The following is a 16,069-nucleotide window of genomic DNA, read 5'->3' on the forward strand; positions in this document are numbered from 1 at the left end:
TCCATGACAAACGGATCTGCCTGAGCTTGTGGTAAGTCTGGGTCCTTAGGTAGAAACCCCGGAGGAGCCCCCAAGACTCCCTTCCCTTTGTCGGCTGTGGCCTTCCCAGTTGAATTCTTTGGAGGTGGTCCAAAATACTGACCCAAAAGAGCTTGCAAATCTCCCTTAAGTTCCTCCTTGAACTCCTGCAAACAGAACTCAACTTTAGTCTCCAAACGGCCAAACTCCTCCTGGAGTTTTGAAATTTCTTGCTGCATGCTGCCCATCTCCTTCTGTAAATGAGTCGTCACTCCATCACCAGCCATTAGAGGGACCGATTAGCTCTGATACCTTTGATAGAAGATAGAAGAATGAACAGAAATTTTGGGAACGAGAAGAAGAAAAGAAACAGATTAGAGAGAGTTGGTTGAAAACTTTTTTCTGTAATTCCATAAAAAAAACTCTCCCATGCAGCACATGCATATTTTAAGGAAATAACAAAGTAATGACGTGGGCACAATTCGGTTACAATTAAAACACACCGTTTCACTAATACCCCAAAACTCCCCGTTTTACTTAAACTAGCTTATTTTGACTAAGTCTTCTCCTACTATCATTTTACCCTGTAACAAAAGACTCTGATGGTAAATGTTGGAGGTGTATAGGTTTTTTTTGAGGCACCGAAGAGCTACGAAGGGCGGATTCTTAGAATCTTTTACGGTAATTGGTCAATTTGCTGAATGTTTCTTGGCTCATTTTTAAAGTTTTTAATGAATTTTCTTTTTCTTTTGAGAAACAGGATGGGCTACTGCGAAGTGAGCATCAGATGTCTTCTTTTCTGGATGCTTTGGCTGATTGTTTGTTGGAGGACCTCAGGTATACTGGGGTTTGATTTATTTGGGAAAAGGGCAGAAAGGTTCACAACAATATTCAGGAATGGCTCAACAAAGGTGTGGCAAATGAGACGTGGAGCCAACTATTCCCATATTATAAGTTGTCTCATCTGTCGAGGCTTTTTTCAGATCATTGTTCCATTCTACTTGATACAAGAACACATATGGGTTCTTCCTCTGGTTCGTGGTCTTTTAAATTTGAAGCGGCTTGGCTGCTAGAGCCATCGTGTGAAGCTGAAGTTAGGAGGTTGTGCGATGGTTTGTTGGGGTCTGTTCTAGATAGATTTAAAATTGTGAGTGAGGGTTTGCTTGTGTGGGCTCGGAAACTCAAGCGTGGTAAAAAGATGACTGAGTTAGATTTATAGAGACAGCTTGATTTGCTAAATGGCATGGATCCAACTGAGGAGGTTTTGGACGACCTAATTGATGTGAAGCTTGTATTGAATCTTGCTTATGATAAAGAAGAGCTTTATTGGGAGTAGCGAGCTATAGCCAACTGGTTGAAACATGGGGACCGTAATTCGGTATTTTTCCACCGTTGTGTTACTCAGAAGCGTTATAGGAATCGTATCCAGGGATTGGAGGCTGGTGATGGTAGGTTGGTTGAATCTGATAAGGCTGTTGGATGCATTGCCCGAGACTATTTTAAGGGGCTATTCACTTCGCAAGGAAGTGCAGATGCTATTACTATTCTTTCAAGGGTTGGAAGGTGTATTTTAGATGCGATGAATGAGAGTCTGGGACATGTTTTTACGAATGATGAGGTAGTTGTTACTCTTAATTCAATTGAGTCCTCTTAAGGCAGCTAGAGAGGATGGCTTGGGAGTTGTGTTTTATCAACGTTTTTGGCATATCGTTGGCAATAATGTCTCAGGCTTCTGTATTGACATATTAAAAGGTGATGCGCCTTTTTATTCCATTAATCATACACATTGTTTTAATCCCCAAAGTTAACGGTCCCAGCAACATAACTCATTTTTGTCTTATCAGTTTATATAATGTTCTATTTAAAATTACATAAAAATGTAGTGAACATATTTCAAAAGGTGTTCTACCTTTGCATCGATAAGGCCCAAAGCGTATTTGTTCTTAGTTGTCTTATTTCGGATAACGTGGTCGCTGTATATGAAATCCTCCATTCTCTTAAGAGTAGGAAGGTGGGTCGATAGGGATCCTTTGCTCTCAAGTTCGATACGAATAAGGCTTATGACCATGTGGAGTGGAATTTATTAAAACCATGTTACTAACGATGGGCTTTTCTTCAGGGTAGGTGAATGGCATTATATAGTTTCTCTTCAATCACTTATTCTGTTGTGGTGAATGGTCAGATAGAGGAGAACTTTACTCCGACAAAAGGTCTTTGTCAGGGGGATCCGTTGAGCCCCTACTTGTTTCTCATTTGTGAGGAAGGTCTCTCCTCTCTTTTAAGGACGATGCTAGTTAATGGTCAAATTCAGGGGGTACATGTTGTTCGAGGAGCACCTTTGATTACTCATCTCCTTTTTACTAATGATACCCTTATTTTTAGAGATGCTACAGCCATGGGGGCGACTACTTTGAAAGACCTTCTACAGCAATATGCAAGTTGCTCGGGTCAACTTATTAACTTTGAAAAGTCAAGTGTTGTCTTTAGCATAAATGTGTCTAACATGAATTGTTTAGACGTAGGCTACATTTTGGGGGTTCATGTTTCTAATAATATAGAGAAGTATTTGGGTCTCCTTACTATGATAGGTAGGCATAAGAGACAAGCCTGTGTGAGGTTACAACATAGGTTTCGTAGTCGCATTCTTTCTTGGATTGCTCAGACACTCTCCATAGGGGCAAAAAGGTGTCTATAAAGTCTATCTTGCAAGCGTTACCATCGTATACGATGATGTGTTTTTTACTGCCCAAGTCATTTGTAAGGAATTGGAAAGCTTAATGGCTCGATTCTTGTGGAAAAAATCTACGAACAAAAGGGGTATACACTAGCGTCCTTGGGCTTTATTATGTGAGTTGAAGAATGATGGTGGCCGTGGCTTTCAAGCCTTAGTGAAATTCAATATTGCTTTGCTTGCAAAATAGGGATGGAGACTCCAAACAAACCTATCTTATTTAGTGAGATGACTTTTAAAGGCTAAGTACTATAACACCATAGATTTTCTTAATGCACATTTGAGCCATAACCCGTCTCTGATTTGGCACAGCGTTTGGGGTGCTAAGGGGTTGCTTGTTTCGGGCCTTAGATGTAAGGTGGGCTCAGGTAATTTAATTTCTATTTGGGACAATTACTAGCTACCTGGACCCATTTCTCGAAAGATCCAGACTCCTCGGGTTGATTACATTGCCATTGTTTCAGATATTTTGATGTATGATTCGATGGGTTGGAATTTTATGTTAATAGATTTTGTGTTCTCCCCTGATGAGGTAGATCTTATCAAAAGTATCCCACAGTCGAATTTTAACCAGGATGATCACATTGTTTGGGAGGTGAGCATTGTGGTGTTTATAGTGTTTGGAGTGGTTATTGACTATCGTTTTGCCCCCTCTGTTGTTTCCACTATGGAGGTGCGATTACATTTACAATTATGGGGCCTTACTTTCCCTCCGAAAATCAAGATAGCAATGTAGAAAATCCTAAAGCAATTTGTGTCTACGAGAGTGTGTCTCTCCAAAAAAAGAATTGCAAATGATGCTCAGTGCCCTAGACATCATACAGTGACTAAGGATGTGTCCCATGTTCTACAACATTGTGCTTTTGCAATGACTATCTAGGTTGCCCTTTGCTATGATCGCTCGCTGAACGATGATCAGTTGAGTTTTCCTGACTGGCTTGCTTGGATGTTTGCCCATTACCATATGTGTAAAAGAACTGAGATCGTAGTGGTGCTATGGGCTTTATGGTTTTCGCGGAACAAGTTAGTGCATGAGGGGGTTGTTCAAAGGGTAAGCGAAGTGATTACCTTTATTCGAGGATATAATTCTGAGATCGCGTAAGTCGTTAGAGGCCCGGCCCAACCATCATCGCCCCAGATTGTTCGTTGGCTCCCTCCTCTACTGTCTTTTGTCAAGGTGAAAGTTAATGCTAGTTTTTCATTCTCCCTGCAAAAAGCCTATTCGGGTGTTATGATTGGGGACAAGTATAGTCAAATAATGGGCAGTTGTAGTCGACTTACCTCTTACGTTCCTACAATGTTTATAGCGGAGGCCCTAATTTTTGTTCATGGGCTACTTTCACTTCTAAAATGGAATTCCGATTTGTCATCATAGAGAGCGATGCTCGAGCACTCATCTGTAAGCTAAAAGCTACCTCGGAGGACCTATCAGAGATCAATACCTTTATCTACGAAGCCACGGAGCTTTCGAAGTGGTTTTTGGTGTGTCGGTTCACTTACCTTGCCAGATCGAGAAATTGGGCTATGCATACAGTGGCTCAAGACGGTATGTCGTGGCGGGAGGATAGATTCTGGGTGGAGGAAGCCCCGGTGTTGGCTACCTTAGTTGCTGATGAGGACAAAAGATTGATCGATCCTCCTTAAGCTCGATTCTGAAAGGTCTGTTTGGGGGAAATTCTGAGATCTTTTGTCCCCCCTGTTTTGCTTAGCCTTCTAAAAATAAAGTAACCAACATTTTTTTTAAAAAGGTCTATAAACTACAACACTTTATAATAGGGTAAACTACAAAAATAGTCACTTTTGTTTGACTTAGGTTACATTTTAGTCACTTATGTTTGAAATGTTACGTTTTAGTCACTTATGTTATTATTTTGTTACGAAGTGATCACTCTTCTGTTAAGTTTCGTTATCTCCCTAACGGTAATCCTAAGTGGCAGTCCAACTAGATTTTAAGTGCCAACTTGGATTTCCTAATGAGATGAGAATAGATTTTTAATTAAATAAATTTAATTAATTAAAAATTTTAAACCCTAAATCTTAGTTAAAAAACTGTTCACTCCCCCTTTCTTTAGTTTTCTTTTTCAGTTGACTGAGAAAGCTATCATCAGAATATTTTATTCACGTACAAAAACAAAAGAGGATTCAATGAAGGGTCCAGGTATGTCTTCTTCACTAATCCATTAACCCTAATCAGTAATTTAATGTTCTTATCTCCCCAAATATCTTGCTTCCTCTGAAAACTCCCTACGAACGAGTGCCGACAGCCACCAATCACCACCGACCACCGTAACCCAACGCAATGTCTGGTCACTTCACTCACCGCTGTCCAATATTTCAAGGCTCAAGCAACCTGCACTCTTCTGGGTTCTTCGCTGTCGTCGCTCATCATTGCTGGAACCCCTTTTACCTTCAGGTTCTTTCTGGGTTCTCGGTTTTTCAAGGTGTAATTAGTTGCCTTGTTTATTGATAAATGGACAGTGTTGGGGAAGTACTTAGTAGTGACATAGCTTTTTTGTGTTCATTGTAGTAGCTTTAAAGAATTTTACTTATAAAAAGGACATGACAAAACAAATTTAAGACAATAGCCCTATACCTTTGCCTTTACCATTATTCCCAAATCCCCCAAATCAGTTCCTATTTTCACCAAAAATCCCTAGGTGTTGTTGTGCCGCTCACCAGTAGGGTGTTGATGTTGGAAATTTTTTGCCATTGATGTAGGGTGTTAACAATTTTTTTTAAAGCTTGAACTTTTTTTCCCATTGATATAGGGTGTTGGAATTCACTGTTTAAAGGTTCCCAGTTATTAAAGCATGAATTCGCTGTTAAAGCGTCTCAAAAGCTATGAACTCTTTTTTTGCCATTGATGTAGGGTGTTGGAGATTCATACTAAGTTACATGTGATTTAAGTTTTTAGAAAATGGGCAATTTTTTAGGGTTAGAATGGATCCCTCAAAGCAAGAAACAAACAAAAAAAAAGCTTCTAAACCGATGGCTAGGAAGGAAACCCAAAATTCCAATTTGTTGTTTACAATACCATGACTCAGCAAAAAGAGGTTTTCAAGCCCAAAACCCCTGGAAAAGTTCACATGTATGTCTGCAGTGTCACTGCCTATGATTTTAGTCACCTTGGCCATGCTCGTACTACCGTTTCCTTTGATGTCTCCTTTACAGGTGCATAATTTGTCTTAGAGAAACCCCTTATGCTTTTTTCCCCATTTATTTTTAAAATTGGTTGCTGATTATTGGATTGTACAGATACCTTAAGCATCTGGGTTATGAGGTTACTTATGTCAGGAATTTTACTGATGTTGATGATAAGGTTTGAATTTCTATCTGAGCAGCTCTTTCCTTTCGGTTTTTGGTGATTTAGTTGAGAGCAATGACGTTTTTTTTATGTTGAAATGATACTTATCATTTGAATCTGATGCATTCAACTTATGTATTTCTAATATTGGGGTGGGGAGTTGAAACTTCAACTTAATAGTTGTTTTCTCCTTTTAAGCTTATTGAATAATTATGTCAACAGTTGATGTTACAAGAGCTTAAAGACTTCTATTTGACTTGTTTATCTGTTTTGAACTTGTTTATGAGCATTCTTTCTGGAGATGTTATAGGTAGAATGCATTCTCTTGTTGCTTATGGTTTACCACTTTTACTTTCTGACTAATAGTCTATCTCTCATATCTCAACAACAACTATGTCTTTCTCATATTATGAGAGCTACTCATTGGACTTTTTTAGATAATTCTTCGAGCCAATGAGACTGGAGAAGATCCTATAAGTTTGAGTGATCGGTACTGTAAAGAATATAATATAAACATGAGTGATCTATAGTGCATTTCTCCAATACATGAGCCTTTCTCCAACACATGAGCCACATGTTTCTAATCACATGGAGCAGATCAAAGATATAATAACTCAGGTTTCCTTCCTATTTAATATGCTAGTTTTATTTTGTAGAAATATGAATACCATTATTCCTCTCTCCCTTTAGCAATCGTGCATATCTCTCTCCCCTCTTGTGGAAATTGTAGTGCACATATTTATCGTCGAGTTCACTGTTGCATCTCTATTGCTACTTTAGGGGAATTTTCCTTGTATAATTAGGTTTATGCACATTTAAAACTCATGATAGCACTATGTTTTTATGTATGCATGTATAATGTGCATATGTATGTATTTGCGTTAACAGAAGTATGATTCATTTAAATGAGTTATATTTGGTAGTTATATTTTCAGATCGTTACCTTATCATTGTGATAAAAAGCTATTATTGGGCATGTCATTGTCATGTATTGTATACTGGTAATTTATCTACATCTACCCAATGATAATCAATGATGTAGTAAGGACCCATGCTCTGGTCTTAGAAGGTGTTTAAGATGTTTCCTTCTAATATTGATAATGAAAAAGTAGAAGAGCAGTTTTTAACTTGCACCGATTCATATTAAGCTGAAGTTGCACATTTTAATTGTTAAGAGTTGTTGAACCGTTGAACATGAAGTTTATTACATATATTGCATTAGTATAACGTGTGAAATTACTTCATATGCCTGGGATACAACAGAAAATAATAGTCTTTACTGGCGATAATAACCTGAGAATAGACACAAATGCTTCATGGAAGAGGAAAATAGATGGGGAGGAAAATGTCGTCTTAACCAAAAATAGGAAAAAGATTCAGTATGGTCGGCTGGCACAGTTCAAGGGCATGTGAGTGGTTGAGTTTAGTAAGTGGGTACTCTCTGTAACTTCTTCAGATAGGGGGAGTTTGCTTTGGAACTACAAAAGAAGAACACATGAGGCATGAAATGATTGAACTGAGTGTTGTGTCCAAACTCTGCATTCTTTTTAACCCGTTTTTAAGTGATAGGTCTAACCCGATCTGTGTATAGTACATTCGAAGTTTTTAGAATATGAACCCAGGTTTAATCTAATTAGTTCATATAGCCACCCTTAAGTGGTGATATCTACTAAGTTTGGGACTCAAATCCCAATATCTGTTGTCTTCGTTGTGCATTAAAGAATAGGTTTAGAAACGGCAGGGCTAGTTGTACAACTGGCGTGGCCAACAAGAATGTAGATGTATATTATGTTGAATAATGTATTTACTTCACCTGTAATTTTTCCATCACATGCTGCTTTTACTATTATTATTTTGATAATCTTTTTATATAGTTTTTAAATAAAAAAATTAAAAAATAACATGCGTAAAGATTGAACCCATGTTTAATTACATCAATAGTCATTCTTAAGTAAGCAAAGAAGTTTTTTAACATAAAATGTTTTCTTTTACCAAATTTGTGTATCCTAATTACTGGGAACAGGAACTATCATAAGCACCTATTGTGATACCCCAACCCAGCAAGAAACTTGTCAAGAAACTATCTTGTAAATGCCAAATACACGCACAGGTTTAGGTTCTATGTTGCAACAAAAGTATGCACATTTTTTAACATAGAAGAACCAACAGTTGAATATCTAACATGTCCAATAGCCATTTCTCAAGTAATTGTTCAATAGTTTAACATTTCAAAAAAAATATTGTTTCAAATCCTTAATTAAGACAAAATGTATATTCTAACTATTGTTAACATGATTCAACAACCCTTCCAAAAAGATATATTCTTTGTTCACAAAATAGATTTCCTTTTGAAAGGTAATTTGGCCCTAAAATTTGCTGTCAGGTTTGAGCTTTGTTGGGTTAAGGGTGGTTGGCTTGATGTGTTATCCATTAAATTGGCTTGGTTCAAAATTTGTAGGCTCGATGATTGGCTTGCCATTTGGTTACCCCCAACAATCCCTTTGCAAGTCCTTGTATTATATCCTGGTTTGCCACATTTGGTGCAATTAGCTTGCTGTCCTGTCTTGCTTAATTTTGGTCCACTCTTTCGTACTTCATCTATTTCCTTCCTCCTTATTTGTTTGGGTCTTCCCGAGGGCATTCTAATTATGGGAGGAAGAATGGGTTCCATGTCCCTTACATGTTCCCATTGCATAGGACCTATATAAAAAAATTTTAAGATGTCAAACACATTTTATAAATAAGTAATATTTGATAAAGGTTTAGGGTTTTAGGGCTATTACCTTTTACTGGGTTAATCAAGTGGCTGTAAATATTCAACTGGGTAGTGACAGTATAACATGTATTTACATATGTTTCAGGGCTCACAGCAAGTAATTGCATGCAAGAAACAGCATGCTTACATGGGATTCCTGACAAGTCCCATTTTCTGCATGAACAGGAGGAGTTGAGGAAGTCAACCACATGCTTGTTGCCTAATCCACAGTCTACCTCATACTTCTCATTTCTAGCATATATCGGCCATATACTATAAACAAAGTAACATTTTAAAGTTAAAAACTTTTCCATCGAAGCAACAGAATTCAAGCTAAGTAAAAAAGAGTTAGCAAAAGTTACTTATTGGACTGGCTAACAATTTTAAACAACTTCTTCTGTATCCTTGGACATAAAGGTCCAGGATATTTCTCAGTAGCCTCTCTCATAGAAACCAACCTAGTCATGACTTTTCTTCTAATTATTTCCAACATCGTTAGGATGGGTTTATCTCTAGCTTCTAAAATAATCTGCAATGAGAGCAAGTCTTTAAATAACTCCAACAATAATTATACAACATGAAGTGATAAATAGTCAGATTTAAAAAATAAATTTTAAACCTTGTTGAAACATTCACTGTTGTTGTTCAGTAGTAGATCAGATTTACATCTAGTTGAAAAGTAGGCTCTTGACCAAGTTCTTGGATCCTTGTCACGCAGCCAAGCCTCAGCAGATTCTGACAGTGACCTTCTTTCAGACATTACTTCTTCAAATTGTCTTGGAAAAGTTGCTTTAGCAGCTTTCCAGTAAGTAAGACGCATAACTTGGCCTCTAAATCCTTCCATATTTTTAAAATTGTTGTAAAGATGTCTGACACAATTTCTTGCTTCAACATTAGGGAACAACAAAGAAATCACTTCTATTAAACCATGTAAAACAATTAAAACAACATGCTAAGTAATTGTTTTTATATAAACAATTTAGTGTATACTATGACTTTATAGTAACTTTTGTTTGTCAGACATGAAACATATATTGTAGGAGTTGTCAATCTCCAAATCCCTCTGTAACAACTCGAGGAACCAAAACCATGATTGTTTGTTTTCACTCTCAACTGTAGCAAAAGCCACTAGATATATACAATCATTGGCATCAACCCCGATAGTAGCTAGCAAATGTCCACCATAATATCCCTTCAGCCAACACCCATCTAACCTATAATTCTCCAACAACCAGTTAACCAACCTGATTTGCATGCTTCAAGGCATATATAAAGCCTCTGAAATAGCCTATAGTCCAATTTACAGATGGTTGTTGTACCAGGGTTGCTTCTCCTTAACTCAAGTAAATAATCATATATATTGCCATATTGGGCTTTGTGATTCCCTTGAACTAGTTCCAGAGCCCTAATCTTAGCCCTCATACATTTAGTTCGAGACACTATTGTTCCAAAATCCACCCTAATATCATTTTGTAAGGATGTTAAGGAATAATTAGGATCAACTTGAAATTTGTGTAAATAATGTATTGTAACACCCCTTACCCAAGACCATTGTCAGAGTCGAGCACGAGGCATTACTTAGCTTATCTTACTAATTCGGAGCATGAAAACTTGTTTTGAAAATTAATTTCACTATTTACAGCAAATCTGTCCTATCGCGCAGCAGTTACTAAATTGATTATAACTCGAGCTACGGGACTCAAAATTTAATTCCATAAATTTTCCTTGAAACTAGACTCATATATATTCCTGCAATAAAATTTTTATAATTTTTGGTTCAGCAAATTAGTACAGTTTATTAGTTAAAGTCTCCCCTGTTTCACCACTTAACTGTCCTGACCTCTTGAATTCAAAAAAAAAAAAACTGTCCTGACCTCTTGCCACTAAAAATAAGTTTTCTCACTATGGGATTTGCATAAGGTGTTACCACTTCTTTCTACAGAAAATAGACTCAATAAGAATTCTAGACATATAAACTAAAACTCATAAATATTTTTGTAAAATTTTTAGTGATTTTCAAAACTCAAAACAGGGGAATCCAAAAACAGATCTGACCCTATCTCACTAAAATTAACATATCTCAAAATATAAAATTCATTTTGCTACACCAGTATTTTTCTGTGAAATTAGACTCAATAATATTTCAATCTATATACCATTCACCTTATAACTCATTACATACCATCCTAGGTGATTTTTCAAAGTCATGTCATTGTGCTGCCTGAATTCTGTTTCTTTGCAAAATTTTACCCCTTTCATGATTTCCATGCATAATTTATCACCTAGACTCTTATAACAACAAACAGTTTCATACTTAACCATTTTAATAACCATTCATTATCAAATACTTACACACCATTCTTTAGCAAAATCATAATTACAAACATGCAAAATAACTAAATCCCTATACATGCCATAACTCAAACGTGTTTCATCATAAAATATCGAGCAGTTGTGGTTGATAGTGTGGACGATCTCCGATTTCTTTAGGATCCTTGAAGTAGCTTTGCAATACTATAAGAGAAAGAGAAATAAAAGAAGTAAGCATAAATCTTAGTAAGTTTACGAGCAAATAAATAACAACATTAAACACAAATAATTAAACTCAAGTGTTTATATCTCTAGTTTACTCTTTAGTTAGTCTCATTCTAGTTCTCTTGCTTGTTTACTTAGTACACTTGTGTGCATAACTTACTCTTCTCTTGCTGCATCGTTGAATAACAATTATTAATTTAATAAATTCTTAACTCTTATAACTCACCTGAGCTTGCCATTTTTGCTTTTAACTGAACTTTCATGTATATGATTCGTTTACTAGCCCGTTGAGCCACATTGGAATAATAAGGATACTTGGGTCTCTTCTCATCATAACATGCCAAAGCCATGTCCCAGACATGGTCTTACGGGGGACCTCTCATCTCGGTGCCAACGCCATATCCCAGACATGGTCTTACATGGGACCTCTCATCTCGGTGCCAACGCCATGTCCCAGACATGGCCTTACATGGGACCTCTCATGATCTCAAGGATGCCAATGCCATGTCCCAGACATGGTCTTACATGGGATCTCTTTACCCAAATGTCATGACATTCGTATCCAGTACTTTCCTTATGTAACAACGAGACTTTTTTAATATTAAATTCTTTATCATTTTATACTTAAATCAACATCAAATAAATTCATGGAATAAATTCATAGTTGCTGGAAAATAGCAATATTAGTAATAATTATTGAAATATTGTATTTATTTACCGTAAACTTACCTCGGTACCAAATATAGCCCAATTCACCAACTTAGTCTTCAACTTTATTCTTCCCTTTGTCTAACCTCGAGTTTCGTTCTTCTTGATCTAAAATAGAAAAGTTAACTTATTTAATACTCAATTCATAAAAACATCCCTCGACTCTAACTTTATCAAAATTACGATTTTGCCCCTAAACTTTTATATAATTACATTTTTACCCCAAGGCTCGGAAATTAAACTTCATCTCTTATTCTTATGTTTTATAAAATTATGAACATTTTTCTCTTCTATGACAACATCAAATTCCCACTCTAACATGTATTTATGAACATTAGGTATTTTACCGATTATGGGGTTTTACTCGTTTTCGCTTAAAATCGACTAGCAAAAGTTGTTTAACATAATTTCTTGCTTCATATTCTATCATAAAACATCAAAATAAACACTTTTCACCTATGGGTATTTTTCCAAATATAAACCCTAGGTTAAATTATTGCTAGAATAAGCTAAATTAAGCTACTAGGATCTCAAAAACGTAAAAAAAAAATAAAAAACGTGGCTTAGAATCACTTAATATGAAGATTGGAACCTTGAAAAACCCTAAATATGGCTTCCCCCTTGCTGATTTCGTTCACTATGGAGAAGATGATATTTTTGGCCATCTTTTTCCCTTTTTAATTCTTTTTATTACTAGATTACCAAATTACCCCTAACTTAAAAAATTCCTATTTCACCTATCTCATGTCCATTTTTGTCTACCAACTTAACCATTGGTCTAATTACCATATAAGGACCTCCAATTTAATTTTTCATAACAATTTGACACCTCTAACATATAGAACTAAACTTTTGCACTTTTTATAATTTAGTCCTTTTGACTAAATTGAGTGCCCAAACGTCGAAATTTTCAAAAAATCATTTTTGTGAAATCGTAGACCATAAAAATATAAGAAAAATAAAAATTTCCTCATCAGATTTGTGGTCCCGAAACCACTGTTTCGATAACCTTGAATTTAAGCCATTACATGTCTAGCCATCCACTTTGAAGTAATATTCTTATTTTTCATTACCTTGCCACACTTATGGTGGTTGAATAAGGTCTTAATTTTCCAAATCTCATCCATTGGATCCTTGGGATTTAACTTGGATGCCCATAACGTCCATGAACAACTAGGTACACAGACTGCTTTCACCCTAAGCTTGCCATTCCTAGTTAGTTTGGTTTCTACTGTATTTATCCTCCCATACTATTTAACTGCATCTTTTAAAATGTCTCTACTAGGGAAAACCAAACCCTTTATCAATATAGGGTTCATCATATCAGTTTCAAAATTGAATAGAGGGTACTTTTTATTCCCATATTTATCATAATCCACGTCATTATTCAAATCATCATCACTGTTACTATCAAAATCATCTTCTAAACTCCAAAAACTTGAACCTAGTAAGTGGTCACTCCTTCTGTATCATTTCACCTACTAGTTCAACCTCTAGTTCATCTACCCTATCACCATCAGACTCAAAAGAATCAGAATAAGAAGTACCTGACTCATAAGCTTTATATGAACTATCATCTGAGTCAGACGCTTCTCCTCCAAAATCTCCCCCTAAAGTATTTTGTTCAACTTCAAAACCTATACCAAAAAGGAAAAATAAAACATTATATTAGTATCAACAAATTGCACAACAATTCAAACCTCTAAAAACATTATCTTAACTTCAGTTCAATTTCAAACAACATCACTAGTGAATTTATGAACATTTTAGGACAGTCAGACAGCAGTCGATATTCACATTCGGACAACATTAAAATACATAATCTAGAACATGAAAACAGTAATCATTATTCACATCTTGACACCTAAGTTAAAATGAAAAGCTGAACATATACATTTGCATCAAACTACACCTGAGTTAAAATTAAAGTTCATGTTTTGGGAGACAACAACATAATTACTTTCCATTTCTTTAAGAAAGTTCCTTTGTGAATCTTTAGTGTAACAAGTCTAGTTGATCTCTTTCTTACTTTAATATCGTCCTTTGTAGAAGCTTTTGTATTAAAATTTGGGTTGCCATATCATTTCTATTACATGGCATTGTTGTTACCCATGTGTATGTCTCATGTCTGTGTAGTTTATAATTTTCAAAACTCGTATTTTAGTGGGTAAGTTCAGGAATTTAAAATAAATGGCCTGTGAATAGATGTTTAAATCCTCACCTATCATAGGAAGTTGAATAAATAACAACTATACAGTAGAAAGTGTAGAAGATAAATCAGTTTATCTCAGTAATTATGCGATGGGATTCTTTACAGATAAGTTGTGGGGTATATGCTCAAAAACTAGCTTTAAGATACAGAAGAAAAAAAATTATGGATGATTTGTTTTTCAAATGCCAGCTTCACCAAATAGTTACATGATGTACACATGCATATGTACTCATGAACTCACACATATTAAAGCTAAATCTCACTGTGTTCATGGTCTAATCTAATCCCTTTTAAATTGTGGCGTTCCTGTCTGCATATGTGGTTATATCTGTTTTCTATATTTTTTAAAAAAATTGGACTAGAGTGCAGGTATCACTAGTAGTTTTCATCGTTCCAGCTTTTTTTTTAATATTTACTGATTGTTGAGATTTGAAATTATTGATCAGAGGAATGTGTATATTTCTTCTGATGGAGGTCGAGTTTGTCGACCATTGGTAATAGTTGACAAGAGAGTATCGAGGATCAAAGAACACCATATGAAGGACTTGCTGGTAAGAGTTATGCTTCCTATTTTATCCAAAGAGAATCATCTCGGTTGAAAACTAATTCTAAATTTTGTGCTTATCAAAGATGGTGTTCTTGAATAACTACAGTATAAACTAATTCTTGGTTGAAAACTAATTATTCACGTACTAAACTATTTTTGAATAACTACAGTATAAACGATTAAAGCAAGAAAACACCATATTCAGATATAAAAACAAGTACTAAACTATTTTTGAATAACTACGGTATAAATTTTTTTAACCTTTCTCCTTTTTTTGAGAGAGAAAATTAAACACAGAGACATGGAAATAATATAAATTTGAATGGAACATGCTAAACACAGGAACATGGAAATAATATAAATTTGAAGGTAAAAGGGGTTCCAGCAATGATGAGCGACGACAGCGGAGAACCCAGAAGAGTGCAGGCTGCTTGAGCCTTGAAATATTGGACGGTGGTGAGTGAAGTGACCAGACAGTGAAGGTGCGTCACTGCTTTGGATTACGGTGGTCGGTGGTGACTAGTGGCTGTCGGCACTCGTTGGTAGGGAGATTTCAGATGAAGCAAGATATTTGGGGAGATAAGAACATTAGATTACTGATTAGGTTTAGTGGATTGGTGAAGAAGACATACATGGACCTTCATTGAATCCTCTTTTGTTTTTGTACGTGAATAAAAAATTCTGATGATAGCTTTCTCAGTCAATTGAAAAAGAAAACTAAAAAAAGGGGGAGATGAACGGTTTTTTAACTAAGATTTAGTGTTTAAAGTTTTTAATTAATTAAATTTATTTAATTAAAAATCTATTCTCATCCCATTAGGAAATTCAAGTTGGCACTTAAAATCTAGTTGGACTACCACGTAGGATTACCGTTAGGTAGATAACGGAACTTAATGGAAGAGTGATCACTTCGTAACAAAATAATAACATAAGTGACTAAAACGTAACATTTCAAACATAAGTGACTAAAATGTAACCTGAGGCAAACAAAAGTGACTATTTTTATAGTTTACCCCTTTATAATAAGTCTTTTTTTAAAATAAAAAACTCTAAATGAACCCCTCTTCTTTAATACATACTCATTAAACATCTCGACTATAGTTTGTTGGCATTTTGGATGACATGAAATTTACACAAAATTGCATATAAATTATTTGGACAAAACACATGAGTAAAAAAGTTGTCCTTTTTAATCATAAACATATATTTATTAGATTATCACGACTTTATTGTAAAACTATTTTAATTTAATAAAATTT

The sequence above is a fragment of the Gossypium hirsutum genome, chromosome D13 (assembly GCF_007990345.1).
Source record: "Gossypium hirsutum isolate 1008001.06 chromosome D13, Gossypium_hirsutum_v2.1, whole genome shotgun sequence".
NCBI classification, from domain to species: domain Eukaryota; kingdom Viridiplantae; phylum Streptophyta; class Magnoliopsida; order Malvales; family Malvaceae; genus Gossypium; species Gossypium hirsutum.